Source organism: Podarcis liolepis (genome assembly GCF_965112155.1).
Source record: "Podarcis liolepis genome assembly, chromosome: 3".
Taxonomy (NCBI): Eukaryota; Metazoa; Chordata; class Lepidosauria; order Squamata; family Lacertidae; genus Podarcis; species Podarcis liolepis.
This window is the reverse complement of record NC_139557.1, coordinates 57,836,878-57,851,886: the sequence shown is the minus strand read 5'-3', so window position 1 is coordinate 57,851,886 and position 15,009 is coordinate 57,836,878. Positions and strand designations below refer to the sequence as shown.

At 39.2% G+C, this 15,009-nt stretch overlaps 1 protein-coding gene across 5 annotated transcripts in view; it reads right to left on the bottom strand.

The window, feature by feature from the left end:
* Positions 1–15,009, bottom strand: part of NKAIN2 (sodium/potassium transporting ATPase interacting 2) — a gene marked incomplete at its 3' end in the record, with an annotated part of 446,901 nt that overhangs the window by 360,385 nt on the left and 71,507 nt on the right. The window lies entirely within an intron of this gene.

The following is a 15,009-nucleotide window of genomic DNA, read 5'->3' as shown; positions in this document are numbered from 1 at the left end:
CTTTTCTGAATGTCTTCTTAACTGAACAAATAGGACCAAGTAAAAACAAAACAAAACTATGAATACAAATAAATTACCTGGGGAACAGGATTGGGGGAAAATGATTTTCTATGTTTTACTTCTTATTCAGGACAGAATGAGAACTTTGTTTGAGCTAAGTATGCTTCCAGTGTAATCCTTCACTTTCAGCAGAACGAAGTGTTGTTCTCTCTCTCTTGTAGCTTCAAATAGAACTACTATAATTTGATTACCTTAACCCACTTTAAAGCTCTCAGCTGGGACCTCAAATCTCCTCATATTGCTGGAAACTTGGAGTAGAATGCAATCAGTCCAAAGCTCACTAATGGCCTGGTCATAATGTAAGTGTACTCAGTTTTCACCTATGGTGTGCTTATAAATGCATAGCACAAGCCTTCTTGGGTTCTCAGTTCATGCTGATGGTTATGACAATTATTCACATAGGTTAATTCTATTCTGATGGCATAACACACACACCCCCAACACATTTTCCCCTCAAAACCACCAAAACATCATTAATGCATGTCTAGTTCAGGAAGCATCAGCGTAATTAGATACACAGGCATGTTTATATTTACCCAAGGAAGTGTAACTTTCTGAAAACCTTTACCAATGTTGAGAGCCTTCCTATATATTACAGGATGATATTGGGAGTGATGTTGGACTAGAAAAGAATCACCCAAATTGGCTAGAGGCCCTCTGACCCTCCAGAGAGGCTTTGGAGGGAGTGAAGATGGTTGTTTTCTTAGTAGATGTGCATAAAGTCACTGAGAGTGGTCCTTAGGGGTTTTCTAGCACAGTGTCATCAGTATGCTGCTGGCATGTATCTCTGTTTCTCCATGATATCTGAATCAGCAAAGGCTCTTCAAGGCTTGGACAAGTGCCAGAATACAGTGGTGGACTGGATTAAGGCCAATAAACTGAGTTGAATCTTGAGAAGCTCCAGCAGTAGGTGGTTCCCATGTCTGAAAGACAGGTCAAGTGCCTGTTCTGGATGCGGGTACACACCCTATGAAAGACCATGTATGTAGGGTACTACTAGAAACATATTTGCCTTCAGATGCTCTAAATTTATCTGAAGAAGAAGAAGAAGAGTTTGGATTTGATATCCCGCCTTTCATTCCCTTTAAGGAGTCTCAAAGCGGCTAACATTCTCCTTTCCCTTCCTCCGGCCACAACAAACACTCCGTGAGGTGAGTGGGGCTGAGAGACTTCAAAGAAGTGTGACTGGCCCAAGGTCACCCAGCAGCTGCATGTGGAGGAGCGGAGACGAGAACCCGGTTCCCCAGATTACAAGACTACCGCTCTCAACCACTACACCACACTGGCTCTGGTATGTGTTATAGCTGCATTTAGCTTAGAATAGCCTGGTCACTGGAGTGCATGCATTAGTAGCCTGAAGACCGGAGTACTGCAGCCTTGGGCCTGGCCCAGAAGTTCCAGCTAGTGCAGAATGCAGCAGCTAAACTACTGATGGGGGCAGACAGCTGACAGCATGTAACACCTCTGCTAAAACATCTCAATTGGCTGTCCATATGGTATCAGGCCAGGTTCAAACTTATGGTATCAATATAAAAAGCCCTGAACAACCTGAGACCAGGATATCTTAAGGAATGCCTGGGCCCTTATATCCCAGCTTTATCACTGAGATCATCCAGAAGAGTGCTGTTAGTTGTCTACTGTGTTTCAGATGACCAACTGAGCTTAAACTAGAAATTGGGCATCCCATGCTGTGAGTTACTCTACTAACAAATATTTGACAGGCATTCTCATTGCTAATTTTCAGGCATCTCTTGATTACCTTTTTGTGCCAGGAGGCCTATTCAGTTCCTTAACTTTTCTTAAGAGGAGCCCATTATAATTCTATTATTTTGTATGGTTTTCATGCTTACCTTGCTGTACAGCACCTAGATATTTTATACATGGTCAGTTTATAAATATTTGTATACATTAGAAATCTTATTGAAGATCCATGCTATATATATTCTCTGCCACTGTCCCTGCTATAGATATATTATTTGCCATTGCCATTTTCCAACAGTCTTGATTAACTACGGATCAAGATGATGATTGGGAAAGTAATCTTTCCTAGTAGAACAGACTTTTAATCTCCTGAGTTTCAGAGGACAAAGGTAGCAATGTTAATTAAAAATGATGTTGAGCACTACATGTTGTTGATGATTCTTATCATACAATTGCAAATTCTAGCTCATGGACAAATCCCTGGTTCCACTCCCCACCCTCCTCCTCAACTAATCAGTCCTCACAGTCATATTCAAATGATATGCCCTTTGGGTCAGATCTTCAAAGGTGTACAGCATCCAGAATAAGCAACGGTGAAATCCCAAAATAATTCTGCTGCAAATTCTTCTCCTGAATTTCTGACTTTGGTCAGAGCTACAGTAACACTCATGTACGGTAATTTGGCACTCTGGAGCTATTTAAATGATAGTCCTGCCCTAGTCCTATTTCCAATCAATACCCAAAATGAAAAGATTTATTCATTTCTATAAGCATCCGCTTTGTGGTATTTCCTATCTGTATCAGAGTTTGACAGGTCACTGAAGTTCAGGTTTACCTTGTAAAGGGTACAATTTTGTCCATGGCATATTGTTCTCCTACAAAGGGAACACAAATTTCCCTGAAAATTTCTGCTCCCTCTGTGAATGTAAACTGAGATACAGAGTATATACAAGTCAACAAGGAATCTGAAAATGTGTAGCTTTCCAGTACGGATTTAGGCACCTTGCATGGCACACAGCTCTTTATCCGTTTGTTGTGAGTTTCTTAGCAGAACACCAGGAACAAGGAACAAGGAGATCTGGGACGTGTGGCTTCTAGAACATCTGAAATCCCTGTTACACATCTCAGGGGCCCTGGTTCTTGGAGCATTATTCAGACACTGCTCAGAATGCTGCCACCATGGCCAAAGAAGATTTTGATGAAAGCAAGGAGGAAGTAAGGCAAGCTTCAATTGGGAAATATTCACTTCCAGCACATTCCTGTTTATGTAATCAAGATCATGACACAGTTTTCAAATTATAGAAGTGTGTTAGGAAAAATAAACACATAGAAAATAGCTGATATCAGCCAATATGACTACCACAATTTCCAGTAAGCGCCTCTATTGGTCTTGATAAGCTTCTATAGCTCAACCATCCAGCCTCTACCCCAAACCTGAACCCACCTACTACGTATATCTACCAAAAAGGGCCTTTACCTGTGATCTTATCTCTCACTGAGTCTGCATTAAAACCATAGTAAGCTTTCTGCATAGTTATCTTACACAGAAGTGGACAAGATAAAGAATAGGGCTCTAGTCCTCTTCCTATGCAGCTACAGCAAAGAAAGGTGGCCTCTAGCTGCTGATGGAGCATACCCCCCCCCCCAAAAAAAAATCCTGTCACCACAGATAACTACATTGAGTTGCCTACCATTAAGCCTATTCAAATACTGGTAAATAACAATTAGTACAGAATAAGCCTATGCCCCTATGGAGACTGTAAGTACCCCCAAAAGTGGCTTAAAATGGGGCAAGTTGTTTTAAAGCTAAACATGAGTTGTACTCAAAATCTTTATCTGTGGAAAGGATATTACTGGGCAGAAACACACATACCACACAGTGAAAGCTTTGGACAGGTTGGCTCCTTAAAACATCCCTCGTCTGAGCACTCGAAGAATTCATTATTTTTATTCCCCTTAGTTTCCACAACCTTTTCAGGTTTTAAGGGCTTATCTAAATGGAAAGCCTCCCTTTTGCATGAAAAGGTCACTGGAGTTTTATTTGCACCAAAACAGACTTCTACGTTTCTTAAAAGCAGCATGGCATCTTCAAGGAATTAGAGATTATATCCATGCTGTGGAGAGTCCCATAATGGAACACTAAAAATTCATACAGTTTGTCCTGAGGTAGTAACACAGTTTTCATTTTAAGGCACTGCATGCTCAAGTATTCAAACCCAGTGGTCAACCCTATTAAATCCATTAGCAGCTGTTGCGGCTAGCTGTTTTGGCAACTGTATTATATGGAAAGGTGGAGGGGGGAGGACTCCATTAATGAATTCTAGGCTTTCTGTAGGGTTTTCTTCACAAGTCTGATATATTTTATACAGCAGTATAATGCTGCCATTTATCATTCTTCAGGTTTTCCTGAAGAACTTCACAGACATGAAATCAAATCTAATCCAGTTACCAAATATAGACTAGCTGAATCTAATTTAATTAATGCTGCTAATGTCACAGAAGTTTTTAATTTGGAAAGTGGGGTTTCTTTTAAATTACTATATTATATATTTAACTCCAAAACTCCAAAAATACTACTACTAAACATTTTAAGAGATGTATAGGGGGCTAATAATTATTAAGGCTGCCATTCTATGCACAGCTGGAAGTAACTACTATCAAACTCCATGGAACTTAGTAAACATAAGTAAATGAGGAGAGCCTTCAGCTGCACAAAAACAAGCATCATTAACCAAGTATGTGTATATGTACACACACATCCCACCTATAATGGAAAACATTATATTTGCATAATATTTCAAAATATTTATTGGGTATTCCAGTTTGTTTTGCTAAAAGTGTCACTATCTCTCAAAGTAAGAATCTATTTCAGACAGTGTTTTGTTCTCCTTCACTCATCTATATTGTTAATCAGGGACAGTCTAGTAAGGGCCTCTCCACATCTCAGCATTATTTAACTGTTAGTTCGCTTTCTCCCCAACTGAAATAGACTGCAATAGTCCACACATGCTCATGCATGGATAAATAGTTGCACATGCCCTTTGGTTTTTTGCAAATTGCATCAGAAATAGTGATGAGTATGCCAGAAAAGAAATGGAAACCCTGAGGAACTAGTGGATGTGAAAAGAAAAATAGCAGAAAGTGATGAGTAATCCACCATCCTAAAACACATCATCTGCAACACTTAGTGGAGCAGTTTGGAGCTTGATGTACTGCCCCCTTTTTTGGATTATCACCATTTCGTGTAAACCTTCATTTAAACTGGTATTGTCTGAGGATAGCATCATGTGGATTGTGTAAATTAAATGGAAATGCAAACAGCTGCAAAAAAAAAAAAAAAAACCACAGTAAACCCTGGTGTGGGCAAGCACTGAATCCATCTTGTTATGAATCCTATATTTCAATGAACAGAACAGTGTTCATGCTCACTGAAGAGGACTTTAACTTTTCCTCTTTTTCTCTGCAGACCCTTTTGCCTGCATGGAAACAATATATATATTTGGGGAGTTTGGAGACCCATGTGAATGGTACCAGGATATGGAATGGGGGGTGCAGCTGGAAGGTGGAGTGGAAATTACAAGCCCCTTACAGCAAGTGATTTAGGATCCAGGCTACTGTATGTGCTACACTGCTGCAACAGTGGCTAGAAATTTTCATTTAGAACAGTTTTCCTCTTCTTTTTTCAGGCAGCAGAAAGTCCACTATAAAAGGGAAAACTTGAGGGGAGGTGGGGTGGATGTCATTCCCATTCTTCTAAGGTGGTTGCAAATGCTACTTACACCAGGCGAGCAACAACCTGCAAGTGGGCTTTCATTTGTATAAGAAAATGGTATAGCTATGTAAATAGTATACTTCTCTGCTACCTAATATACAGATGGCATCTCACTTAAACTGACACATGTCATATGGAAAGAGATTATGAGGGCCATAGAGAACTCCCACAGGGATGGCCATATGCTCCGTTTCATGTTTAGAACTTATCTGAACATCTTGGATAATTGGATCACTCTAAAGAATGCTTCGGCCATTTTAAAGCAACAGATAATCTGCATCTCCAGTATGGTAGCCAATTAATTTCAGATGCCTTAAAGGCTAATGAATCCTATGGATTTGTATGCTCTTTCTATTAGAATTGAAGCATCGCTGACTGACATTCTTCTAAGCAGGACTTTGATCCTAATTACAAATGGGCTCTTGACTGTATGAAGTATGGATGGCTGCCTTCTTAGTTGAAGCACACTGCTGCGATACAGAAAAGCAAGCTGACATATGTGGGAGCAAGTGAGAAATAAGTAAAAAGTAATATAACTGGACCAGCATTAGGAGAAAGTAGAGGAACTGAATGCAGATATTATTCAAAGCATGTGAACCAATAACTTCATTGAATACTTATGCATTCAAAAAAAGGAGTAGGGCTTTAAACACAGCCGTGGTAGCTGAGGACACCTACTCCAGCCTTGAGCTTCCCATGATGAGTTGAAAGGTCTGAGAAGGGGTTGTATGTTTGTTTTGTTTGTTTGTTTGTTTGTTTGTTTGATTGATTGATTGATTGATTGATTGATTGAATGTGCATATAAGCTTTCCTGCGATCTGGAATCCTGTGTTGCCAAGGTAGCTGCTCCCCATTGTAATGCTCCTCACCCATTTTTTGAACGTATGAAATGGGTGCCATCGTTCTGTGCACTTTTATAGACACATCTGCTTTTTAAAAGTAAAAAACTGTGCAGCAGCTAACTCCATCTAAGCCCCAGGATGCCTTGCTAACAACCTTCTAAGACCAAGCATGACCACAGAATCATAAGACTCATTACTGAACTTGCTTTTAACTAGGCATCCTACAGTGCTATTCCATCACTTGCAGCCAAGTTAGGATTCAGCAGCATGTCCCTATGCTCATTTGAGGCATCAGGTTATCAGTTGCAGCCTGCTCTCTGTCTCTGTCTTCTTAACCCCCAGGGAATAACATTTCAACATGAGGACATTTAAAAACTATTTCCTGATATTCTCAAGCACAAAGGAAAAGTCTGGGATTTCAGACAAACACTCTTATTACATTATTGTTACTACTTTGAGGGGGTGCTGGGATAACAATTACTAGTATCCAATATCCAATTACTAGTATCAGAACAAAACTTCATCTTAATGTAATTCAGTACCAATTGCCTAGTTGGTCTGAAGCCACTGATTCTGTGTCAAGAGCCATTTGGCCATTTTCTCTACTATATGAGGCTTCACAATCGATTTGTATAATTCCCCTTTAAAGTTCTTTCCCTCCCCTCATAAATAGCTGAGTAAAGCACTACAATCCACATTTATTACCTTGGAATATGTGACCTGGCATTGATCTGTGTTTGATCAGGATCGTCCAAGGTGTTTGTATTACTGTTCAGCTGTCAGTTCAGGAGCAAATTAAACTACTAAACTGGTGTGTTGAGTGAAAGTATAATAAGCCTATACAGAGTGTGGCACCCAGTTTGCAATTAAACTCACATTTACCATGCCGCCACTTAATAACTTAGCAACATTCACAACCTTTTCTTGTGCATTAACCTCTGTACACTGAAAAATGACAAATTCCATGCTCAAAAAATAATACAGGGAAAGATTTTTAAAGTTCCCCAGTTTTTTAGAAAAGAGATACGACTGTCCCACTCTTCTGATCCCCGTTGCCACCCAAAGCCAGCATTACAGTCAAAGGTACTGTTCACATTCATTTATCATACTGTATTTATGTTTTCATTTTAAAAAATGCAATACTGTATCCAGTATACTCATATCTTTTTTATAAGCCAATGTGACCTATGCCTGACTTTCTTCAATATGGGCATTCATTTCTAGTTCCCAATACTTTAACTAGGCTTCATTTTGTAAACTGGATTACATTCTTTAGAGCCAAAAATATCTTGATTCAATTTCCTTTCCTAGAGGGGAGAAAAACCCTAGATAAAAGAAGGAGAGGAATAAAATTGGAAAGAACCTGCCAGTTTTCACTTGAGTGAACTATAACAGGTAGGGGGTGGCAAAGATTAAAGCATCAGCAAAGGAGACTATAGAATGGAACATACATCCACAATCTTTCCTAAGTAATGATAAGAATCAGTGCATCAGTTTTTGGAGGTAACAGTTTGCCATCTTATACTTTATCATCTTTCTTTACAGTCACCAAGCATGATGCTGACCTCACTTCAAATCTTAGAGGGATGTGGATAGATGGATCCTCGATGCTAATGAACCTGTGAATTTTAGTCATGTTTTAGCTTCCCACTTCTCTCTTCTGTCCTCAAAAAACAATTCAGGCAACTGCCAAAAAGCAACTGCTGGGAGAGGGGGTGGAGAGCTCTCAAAACACTTTTAGTCCCCTTAGCCATCCATAAGCCAGTTTTGTGTTGTCTGTAATTATTTTATTCTTATGTATTTGATTTTGTATTGGAACTGGAATTTGGGGGTTTATTTAAAGGGAAGGATATGAAGAGCTGTGTATGAATAGCATCTCAGTGTTCTCCACTCTGTTTGCTGGCAGAGAAACTGAGGCAGCAGAGGTGGGGAATCATTTCACCAAATTTATCCAGGGAATGAGAAATTCTTCAACATTTATTTGAGGGTGGGGCTCAGCTTTCGCAGTAGCAATTGCACAGCTTCTTTCTCCCCCCTCTTGGTGTTTTACCAAGACCACCACAAGTGAACTGGTGGCTTGGCCATCATTTCGAATCCCCCAGAATGCACCTGGCCTAGAGTTGTTCTAGGTCACCATGAGAGGTGAATGAGACTGCCACACTCACCCACAAAATGGCGGACAATATTTGAGGAAATTTTCTATGTGGGTGGAAAAAGAAAAACCTCAGAAATTTTCTTTGGAAAATGTATTTCTAAATATTTATCACTATAGTTAACAAATATGTCAGGTCACATGCTGGATAAAGCAACTGGCTTCTGCTTCACATTCAAAAGTGTGTAAGCTATTATGGAACATAATATCCCATCATGCAAAATGAGGAAATGACTTTCTTTTGGATTTTGTATAGCTTGATATAGCTTGATCAAGCTATGCAAAATCCAAAATATAGTCATTCCCTTACTTTGCATGATGGCTTAATTTGCATTATTTGCTTAATAGGCTTAATTAGCTATTTCAAGTCCTAGAATTTGTATCCTCTCCATGGGTAGGGACTAAGAAAATAATTCTAGTGTTCAAACCTGAACTTTTAATGACTTTATGAGAAGACTACCTTTGAGGCTGCTGTTGCTTCTGGGGACAGATGCGGTTGGGGACATATAAAGACTAGGGCCACTTCAACACTCTGCATTTCAAGCATATTTCAAGCACATGGCTTCCCCCAAAGAATCCTGGGTATTGTAGCTTGATGCAGTTCTCAGTACCCTAACAAATTGCAGTTCCCAGGAGACTTTGGGGGGAGTCATGTGCTTTAAATGTGCACTGAATGTGCTTTAAGTGTATAGTGGGGATGTAACCCATTCAACATGTATAAAAAACATGAACAAGTAGTATGGAGAACAACAGAAAGTTATTGGAACATAAAGGAACTTGACTCCAAGGGGGATGCCTTGAAACTTCGTGCCATTCATCTCTGCTGTGTGTGGGTTTGGGTGGGTGCGTAGTCATTTCCATGTTGCATATTTGATACTTGCTTGTCTCTAGGAACTTTAGCAATGGACAAAAATTTCTATTAATTTAAAATTTGAGGCCAATATTTTATTATTTATTGACATCACAGCTTCAGCAAAATCACTTCTACCAACATCTCCAGACAAATTTATTTTCTATTAGTAATGTACGCTGAAAACTAATTCCCACAGATTGAGGTTAAGTCAAGCTAACATCGAAAACAATAATGTTATCTGACATGCATGACCTTTTTGATTAAAACAACTTGTCTCCTTTTCAAAAGGAAGCTATTACGTCTCATTAACTGCTCGGCACACTCACTGTCCTCTGAAATGCCATGCTGTACAATTCCTTTTCTTTTTTTTTACTGGTAGTATTTTGGCTTTTATGTTGAAGTTGATCTGATAGGAATGGCACATTATAAATCATTAATGGCAGTTCAGTATTAAAGAGCACAGGAGACCCTTCTTCACTGAATCACCATCCCATTAATTCTATATTCCTTCAGCCTTTCCTCACAGGACTTGTTGTTCTCTGGACATGTTTGAGTATCTATATATCCTCCTTGAACTGCACTGCATACCCCTTTAACTTTTGAAACCATACTGAACACCTGCACCTGCAATGCAAGCAAATAGTAGCATTTGGGGGGGGGGGTGTTTCATCAGGAAAGCAGTAGGGAGAAGTTAAGCTCCGTTCTTTCCACACCATGGTCCCAGTGCATACCAGTGACGCCCCCCCCCCCTCCCTGACTGTGCATGGTTCCAACTGAAATGTGCAAACTTAGATTTTGCACCTCACTCCCTGGGAAAAACACACACAGCAAACTCCCAATCTGATTTGATAATAAATGGCTTAATTATAACACCACCAAGTCATTGCTTTTCTTGAGAAAAACATTTTGCAAACCTGTTGCTTTTCCAGGGCAGTTAACCATGAGCAACGCCAATGGCCAGCACTGACAGCATCCCTAGCACTGTCAAACCTGATAGAGTTTATCAGTTATTATATAAGTTTGATTGTGTGGGAAAGTCCTCAAGAGCAGGCCAGCACTTGAAGCTTCCCCTGGGCTTGAAATCAGTGTAGTGAGGCTCCCAAGCAGTCTGGCAAGGCCCTTGCATGGTCAACTGCAGTGAATAAAAAAGTAAAGCACTGCTCTACATTGGGTCTTTTCTCTTCCTCATCTGCCAGCAGAGAAAGGCCTCAAATGTAGCACAGACAGCAATCTGTTGTTCCTGAGTTCAAGATATATACAGTCTCAGTTCAGAATGGCATGAAATGGGTTGTTTTAGTAGATACTCTCTGTTGGCTTTACCCAGGTATGATGCAGCTATTAATATTTTGAATGCTTTAGACTGGGGTTCCTAAACTGTGGTTCACAAACAACCAGTGGCCTGGAAGCTTCATTCAGGTAGTCTGCACATTGTCTGTGAATTTGAAGGTGGGAGTTTGCATACCTATCAAATTAAATATTTATTTTGGTTTTTTTATTGCTTCTGTTATTTCTTATGTTTTTTGTATTATAATTTGGATTCTAACATAAGAAAATACAATAGATAAGAAACAGAAGAAGCAATAAAAATACAATTAAAAATTATACAGCATCTAACAACAGTGCATTGCAATTGTTACAAAAGGCACAAAAATCACAACGTCGTCTGCCCAGACCCTCAAGCAATTTTCACGTGGTCTATGGAGCAGGGTGAGTTGAGGAACTACTGCTTGAAATTTTGTGCACCTCTTTCCCCCCCAGGGCCAGAAAATCTTCTAAGCAGCTTGCTTTCTGGTATTTGGTGGCATCACAATATTTTCATTTCACAATAGCACATTTCCATCAACAGTATGTGCTGAAACACTTTGTGAAATAGTTTTATTTTGAGAAGCACTAACAACGAGGTTCCGATTGTCTTTTCATAGCACAGCTGCAGTGTTCTGCTAACAGATGTCGCCAGTATTCTGAAAACTTACAATCTTCTGTTGTTCTCTCCAATCATGCTTTTTTCATATGATCAAGGGAAACTTTGCTAAGACAGGGGTAACTAAGTAAATCCAGTGCCCAGATATTTAAACAGCATTAGAATTAAAATGATCAGTGAAGTGCATTTATAACTAAATATTTTCCAGAACATAATAGCACTATAATTAAAACATTTTTTTAAAAAATACAGCTAGTGTTCGGTTTCATGATTGCATAATATAAAGCTGTTTCTGGCACTGATGAGAAATGACAGAAACAGTCACCCTGTGTTATCCAAGTGTTGCATGATAATGTATGTAAAACATTGCACACAAGACCCAGAATAAAAAGTGTAGGTTGCCTTTATTATATTTTACTGATGCACAAAACTGCATTTCTATGATTTCTGTCACTCATCATTTTCTGAAGCAGTCATATTTCATAGTGACATTTTCCAAGCTTGGTCTCTGCCTGAGGTGAGGTTTGCACTAAGATAAGAAAGTTCATCCATTTTTGAGCACTTGAAGGGGGGGGCACACCTCTCAACAGTTATTTTGAATTGGATCTGATATGCAGCAAGAAATGGATGAAGTTGATACTAGCAAAATACAATTAGCATTGTTGGCTATCTTTTGGTGTAATGTGAAGAAATGTGACCACCTGGCTTTGCTGCATAGCACAAGTGGACAGCATCATAGCACATCATGTTGAAAAAGTAGGTAGCAATGAGAAGTAGATGCCAGTCCTGAAGCAGAAGTGAGGTGAATGTTCAAAGAATTCCTATTTTTTGTATCAGGTTTGGGGTGGGTTGTTTGTTTTGCTGTTCAGAGGTTGCATTTGCACTCCAACTTTGGCTCTAAAGAGGAGGACGCGAATGAAGGGCTGTCACTTTGTATTAATCACTGCTTTATAAAATCCCTGGCTGAATATTTGTCTTCATATCCTTGGAAATAAGTTGTGCCCACTCCCCATAGACTCTAAGAACTAACTTAATATTATTGCAAGTAGGCATTTAAAAAACAACAACAATGAATGTTTGGTGACTGCTAGGGTATGTCAGTAAAAAGAAAAGAACAGGAAAATCCCTTCTTAATGCTGTTGTCCCACGTCAAATACTTTTTAAAGGTGTGCTTATACAGATAATTGAAGAAGTCATTACTGCATTTGTGCATTAACTATTGTTTGTGATGTTCAGATGGCTTCTTCTTGGCAGTTCCTGGTTAGTCCCTCCCCCCCCCCCCCCCGGTATAAGTCGGAGCAACAAACCATGATCCCTGGCTTAGTATTATCTCTGAACCTGGAATTGTGTTTCCTGTGCTCCAAACAAATCACAATATGAAGCCAATGTTTGTTCTTGACTTCCCAACCATTGTTTATTGGAGAAAAGCAAGAGTGATCTCAATGTTCATGGTAAACCATAAACGACTCATTAACCAAGCACTATTGTTTAACATGATGCACAAATGTTGCCACTTTCTACACATGAATAAAGATAACAAAGCAAGCACTGGAAGCTGTAGTTGAAAAACAACACTGTAAGGACTGCATATTTCACTGTAATATGATTATTTGGGCCTTTTTGATTACTATGTCAATCTACCACTATGATTTTGCATAAATTGTTGCCTGATGGGAGCAAGGGATTTAACAGAAGAACCTTGATATCTCAGAATCCTTACCCAGTCTTTGAATGTAAGACCCACCAAAGTTCACAAAGTTACACCCTCCAGCTAGAGAGAGGGAGCAACAGACTGCAGGTTTAGTTCACACGCAGTGGGGGACAGGGATGGGGCACATGAGCTATGGGATGGCTGACATAGTATAATTTTTGGTGTGTGGAGGGTATTTCTGGAATTCAGACTTGCTGGCTGCCGCAGCAGTGCCTACTTGCTTCCAAAAAAAGTTCTTTGCTGTTCATGTATTTGTAAATAAAGCAAATATTGCAGAAACTGCATAACTCAGGTAGGTTCATCCAGTGAAAATATGCCCTGTAATTATGCTTTTGAAACTTCTTACCATGTGGGTAAGTGGCGACCATATAAAATTATGTAAGGTTCTCACCATATGAACTGCATATGACGATATCTGTTATAGTGCAAGATATTTAGAATATATGGTACTGGCATGGAAATGTTCAGCATGTTAATTATTATGGAATATAAATGATAAAGTAGGCATAGGATTTTCTGACCAATAAACATTCTAGTCTCTGCACAAGCATATTTCTGTTTGTGTCCACTTATGAAAAATAACTTGCATAGAGGAAAATGAAATGTTCCTATTCACACTCCTTCATTACAGAATCCCAGGCAAATGACATTACTGACAAATAGTTCTTCCTTGCTCTGAGCATATTGTAAATGTAAAAATATGAAGTGACAATTTTATCTTCATTTTTTCCTTTGATCTGCCTATTCCTCTTCTAATAAACCATTATAGCTAAATAAAGATATGTACTTTTAGATATACTTTTGTGCTTTGAGATTCTTTTGACCTTCCCTTGGATTGAATGAACAGCCTTACATCTATTCTGGGATTCATTCATTCCGTTTCTAAACTTTGCAATTATTTAAAGTGGACCTTGAGAACAAGAGGCTTTGTAAATTTCCAGCTGGTATAATGAATAGAAATGGTTTCTGAAAATGGCCTAGCCACCTTATTTCCTTGACCTGCTGACTTCTGAATGTTCTCTTTCCAGTAGAGTGGCTGTCTATTTAAAGATCACATTTGGTATTCCCTAATTTTCACAATGCTATGTTTTGGTGCTTCAATGCTTACGTATTCAGAATGGTTTTACACACCATTCTTGGTAGCAGCGATTAATATGTTACCTGCATACATCAAATCTGAATAAAGACATGAAAGAAGGATATCGAAAAGGTTAACTTCGAAAGAACAAATATATACGGCATATGCTACATCTTCATAGTAAATAATGGGAGGGTGATACCCTGATTCCCATTGGGAGCTTATGATTCCTTCATCATTTCTAAAATGGGAATCACACTCTAAGGATAAGTATTAAGCCCAATGTTGATTTAAAAAAAAAAAAAATTGTTCACAGATTATCTGGAGTTGGGATAAACAGCAAGGTAGCCAAACACTGATGGCACACACAAAATTGTGGTAGTAAAACCAAAAAAAGAATTTCTCCAAACTGGGTTTAATAGCATTAAAACAGCAAATATGTTTCAAGTGCAAGTGTAAAATGATGCACACAGGGGCAAGTAAATATTAACTTCCCTACAGACCCTTTGGGTGTTAAGATTACCATGGGGGGGAGCTCTTGGTAGTTCCACCACTTCAGAGGTTGGGCATGTGTAACCTAGAACATTTTCTGTGGCACCCCCCCCACACAATGATGCGCCTGGAACCTTCGCTGTACAGTTTTTAATGCATGCTAAAGATGTACCTCTTTATCCTGGACTTCGACACTTGAAATATGTGTGCTCAGGGTGCTCCCTGTTCCTGTGACTGCAGTTTATTTTAACTGTTTATAATTCTGAATTTTAAATTGCCATACCCTTCCCTGACCCCTGCTGCTGAAAGGTAGGTAGAAATAAGTAAATAAATAAATAAATCTGAATTGGCAGTGACTGACCAGGAAGGAGATAATGGGGCTGTCATGAATAGCTTGATGAACATGTTGACCTAGTGTGCGGCAGCT